Raw genomic sequence first — 5,438 nt, forward strand, 5'->3', positions numbered from 1 at the left:
GGTGGCCAACCACTGCTTCCAAGTGATGATAAGGATAGCGAGTGTTCATTGAGTGCGTTTTGCTAAGTGCTTGCTATACATTGCCTCATTTAACCCATCTCCCCCAAATACCAAGAGGTCACTATTTTAAAGATGAGAAAATTAAGGGTTAGAGAATGCTATGCCTTCCATTACACAACTAGTAAACAGCAGAGAGAACCATGACTGGGCTGAGATCTGACTCCCTGTAATCACTGCTGGACTGCTGTGATAACAGCATTATCATTGTCACATGCCATAACTATAGCCTCCTGCAACTTCATTCATACATTTCCTTATATTTATATGCCATCTTGTCCTAGTAAAAGAGTATTCAAGATAGCTTATGTACATAAGCTACAAAAGAAGTATGAAAATGTACAGTGAAAAATAAGGTATATAGAATGGAGCCAGAAATGAAAGTCGTTTTCTAAAAATGCACCCCATGGAGTCCAATACACTTGCTACAAGTGGGACGAAAACTTGTCTCCAGGATTTCTAGCAATCAAGTTCAAAAGAAAGACTTACCTAAAACAATTCCTGACACATGCAAGACAAAAAAGAAGAAAAGAAGGAAAAAAGAAAATTGCTTAAGAGAAGATCAACTATCCTTGATACTGAGACCAGAAAAAAATTTCTCTAAAAAATCCCCATGAACTTTGGGGTGATAGAAAGAACCAAGACCTCAGTTACAGTATATATAAAGAAGGGTATGTGGATGTTTAATAAATATTAAATAATGACACTATTCCAGAATCACACTGTATATGCATATGTCTGTATGCAAATGGTAAACATATACCTTTATGTAAATGTATAACTATATGTAAATGTATGTATATGTAGATAGATAGACCATTTGGTGAATACATAGTACTAAGCATACATGTAGGCAGTTGCACACACCTATACACCTGCCGTCCATTAGGTGGATAAGTACAGAAATTATTAGTTCATTCAGAAACAAGCCTTGATGAGTTTTGTAACTAACGAGGCCTGATTCTGGCGGGAAGTTTCCCCCTCTCCAGCTTCCTGAAGGAGAGCTCTGCACTCTAGTTGCACCTGATTCTGTTTCTCGGCCCACCTGAGCTCTTTGATGAGGCTTCCTGACTCTCCTGCTTGAGCAATTTGTCTTTTCAGACATCTAAAAACTTAGAAGTTAGCTCCCTATCTTTCTTCCCCTTCGCCATGATGTCAGTCTCCCTGGTATTGTCTGAGGTGCCTTTGACCTTAAGCACAAAGTTCTTTTCTCTTGTTCTCCTCTCTTACCTTCTCTTCTGCTTCTCTAACCTCTTGGTTGGGCAGTAGTCAATGTCTGTAGCAGTTTAGAAAGGTTGGGGACCACACTCTTCCTCTACCTGCCCCTTGGGTGAGCTCAATTCGTGGGACTCTCTGTCATTCTTTTGCTTTTCAATCAGGCATTCTCAACTGATGTGCATGGACTTGTATTTTGCTCAAATTAGGTGTTTTTATTTTCTTCCATGACTTCATCGGGACCCACATGACTATAATGTTTGAATACACAGCCTTGAAATCTAACATCCACATCCATATTTCCAACTGGCCACCTCCTTTAATTATGCCACAAGACATCCTCTCCACTTCTTGGCCCCCATTATCTCAGAATCTGAACATGTGTTATAGCTTCATAACTGCTCCCTCTCCCCTAATAATAGAACCTCCTCTTCTCTGATCCTTCTTTCATGCTGCTCTTAGATTTACCTGATCATGCCATGTCTCTGCTTTCAAATTGCCAAGGAATCCTCAGTTACCTACAGAATGGGCCTTGCCTGTCCAATCTGACATCCAGCCATGCCCTCCCAGGCACCTGATCTCTTAGGTTGCACCTTGGTCACTCCTGATAATTGCTGTGAACTGTACCCCTGCAAGCCTTGGTGCTTTTGCTTGTGTACTTCCTTCTGCCTGGTAAACACACAGAGGTACAGTTATACCACATGCATGTCAAACTGGCAAGTCACCAGAGAGGGCACACACAGGGTTGCCTCCCAGGTGCAGTGGTGTGCAGACTCACCTTTCAGAATTTTCCTGAAGACTCTTGTGCTTTGAGAGCCTACTGGCTACCATAGCTGCTGGAAGCCAATTCCAGCATGTCATAATTGCAAGAGTTTCATCAAAAGGTTGATGGAACTTGGAGACTCAACAAGGGCCAAGTCACATATGTTATCACCTGTTGGCAATGGCTAAAGACATTTCCCCAAACCTGAAAAGGATGCGTAAATTGATTGCTTGCTGCCAGACGGCTCAGGGCATCTTAATCTACATGTGAGTGCCTCCTTCTGGCCAAACACGTGAACAACTTGAAGGCAATTCCCCAATCTGACAATGGATTCTGTACCTAACCCTACCCTTTGAAGTGTATATCTCCATCTTGCCTTAGGACAAATTGTGTTAATAAATAGCAAGGGGTCCTGAGACAAGGAGAACTTAGAACTTAGTTCCTTTAGCTAAGTTTCCTCTGGCCCCCAAAATGCCTTTCACAATTATGTTTCATCTCTGGACACTTATTTAATTTATGCACAGCCCTTCTCCAGATTGCTGAACCCTTCTAGATGCTGGATCAAGACCACCGGTGTTACACAGCTTCCACTCTGTTGTCTACCATGTGTTCATTCACTGGTGCCTACTGAGGGTTAGATGCTGTCCTTGTCATTGAGAATCTGGTAGAGAACAAGACAGATAAGATCTTTGTTCACAAGAGCTTACATATCTAACAAGCAGACGGTAACCAAGTCAACAAGAAAGCAAACACACCACAGTTTTACACCCTGATTTCTAGGAGCTGCCACTTGAGAGTCAGGTTACCCCTGCCCTCATGGGGGATACCATGATGTATCCCATTTGGGGCCTCCACATGGACCTGCAATCATAAAACTGCCACATTTAGGAGCAGAGAGCTCCAGAGGAGACTGGAGAGAGATGGAGAGGGAAAGAGGGGAGTGGGCCCCATCCTTCACTCTCCTACTGAGTGCTGCCGCGATTTCTAAGACAGGAGAATTGGCCTTAATATTTCATGATTGTGATTGGCTGCCCGGCACAGCCGTGCATTGAACACTGAGTTCCTGCTGCTGCTCACCTTGGACCAAGGCTAGAGGAGCTTCTCCTGTGAGAAGCCACTCCTTTGGCTCCAGACCTGTAGGTTGTGAGCACGTGGTTGGATGCTTGTTTCTTTGTCCTGGGCATCTTCTCCTGGACCCAGCAGCAAGCCGCTCTGGCCTCTCCATCTATGGGCCAGCTGTTCGGGAAAATGTCTGTCTCCTTGCAGTAACCCCAGGATTCTCCAAAGGAAATTTTATGATTGCCCTATAAATTACATTTTGAAATCGATCATCCTATATACAGACCCAAACTGTGAATATCCATTCTTGTTTTCAGCTGCTTTGAAGGATGCAGGGCATCTCTGGGAAGTCCCCAGAGGCCCATCACAACCCACATTTTCGGTAAGATTGGCCTCAAATTTGATTTTGGAGGTTTTTTAGGATGCTAATACAACAAACAAATAGAAATACTCATGACTTTTACTCCTAGTAGGATGGGAGTCGCTGAAGGACTTTGAACAGATGAGGGACCGGATCTGACATCTGCTTTATAGGGACTCTCAGGCTAGGCTGCGGAGTCCCTGAGCGACTCATGGGAAGTAAGGGCAGCAGGCTCTGGGTGGAGCACCTTTATCATTGCCAGCTGGGCGGGTCTGCCAGGTTGGTGGCTTTCAAATTGTTGTGAACATTGCTCCATGGTAAGAAGGGTACAGTCACACTTTACACTCGGACTTAGGTAAAACTGAAACAGGCTGTGAAGCAATAGTTACCCTGGCTGCATGTGGTCTGTTGTGATCCTTTTATGTTTTTAAATTTTGTTTAATGACATTAAAATATAAATGCTGGTCTGGCCCCAGCCCATGTGGCTCAGTTGGTTGAGTGTCTTCACCAGCACTGAGAGGTTGTTGGTTCCATCCCAGGTCAGGGCATACGCCAGGGTTGTGGTTCAATCCCCAGTTTGTGAGCATGCAGGAGGCAGCCGATGTTTCCCTCTCTCTCCCTCCCCCTCTCCCTTCCTGTCTCTCTAAAATCAATAAAAGACATATTTTTAAAAACTGGACCACTGTTATTTGAAGCAATGGGTAGAAATTGAATGCTTTCTTAAAACAAATAAATAGATAGATAAATAAATAATTGCTGGTCAGCCTCTATTGAAGTGATCCATTACTGGGTTGGGATCATAGTTTATAAAATACAGCTCTAGGTCGACCTCTCTGGATAACAATACATCTCCATAGTTACCTCAGGAGATGGGAACCAGGTGGCATTGAGTAGGGGAAATTTTTACTTTTCATCATTTCCCCTTTTGTACTTTTAATTTTTGTGTTATGCACACACAACTATTCAATAAATAAATTCTATTTTGAATCATTATGGCAAAAACACTTCCTGCTTTCTAATTCTGACCTGAGTGGCTTTACAAAACCAGAGGCTAGGGTCGGCAAAAGTGAGTTGCTGGTGAATTTGTTTTGCTTAAATTTATCGAAATACACCAAGCAAGACCTGGCTGCATGGTTAGTTGGTTGGAGTGTCATCCCATACACCAAAAAGGTTGTGGGTTCGATTCCCCATCAGGGCACATGCCTAGGATTTGAGTTTGACAACTGATGGATGTTTCTCTCTTACCTCCCTCTCTCTCTCCCCCACCCCTTCTCTCTCTCTCTCTCTCTCTCTCTCTCTCTCTCTCTCTCTCTCTCTCTCTCTTCCCTTTCCTCTCTCCAAAAACATATCCTCAGATGAGGATTAAAAAAAAACTTAAAAAAAATCAAACAATATTTTTTTCACAAGCATCTGGGAGGCATAAAGGTACAGTGGTTGGAAGCTCTGCAGTTAGGTTGATTTTTAATTTTTAATTTTCTGGGTATAAAAACTGTTTAATATGCATTTTAAAAATTACTGTGATAAGCATAATATCGAAATGAAAACTCCTAGTGCTTCCTAGTGCTTCCTAGTGTCATGACCTAGAGCAAGCTAACTTCTCTAAGTCTCAGTTTCCATGTCTGTAAAGATGGGTCCAAAGGAGGCCTACTCATGGAACTTTGCTAATGATTCTATGGACATGGTCTGCGCCCAGCATGCAGTAACCACTGAAGACACGTTGATGTTTTGACTGATTACTCTGTGTCAGGTTGTGGGCCACAGCTGAGCATTTCAGGAACCTAATGAGTGCTAGGTGATCACATCCAAGGGACACCTTCCCTAGTTCTTGGTTGATGGGGAGCCAGCTTCTGAGAGGAAGGGAAGTGTGTAGGTTAAGATGGAAGGGTGAGATGAACAGAAGTGAGGGCAGAGGAGAAGCGAGTGTTTCAGAGAAAAGGAAGATGCAGAGGTGAGGAAGAGAAGAGCAAGGTGCATTGCTGAACT

The sequence above is a fragment of the Cnephaeus nilssonii genome (genome assembly GCF_951640355.1).
Source record: "Cnephaeus nilssonii genome assembly, chromosome: 4".
Taxonomy (NCBI): domain Eukaryota; kingdom Metazoa; phylum Chordata; class Mammalia; order Chiroptera; family Vespertilionidae; genus Cnephaeus; species Cnephaeus nilssonii.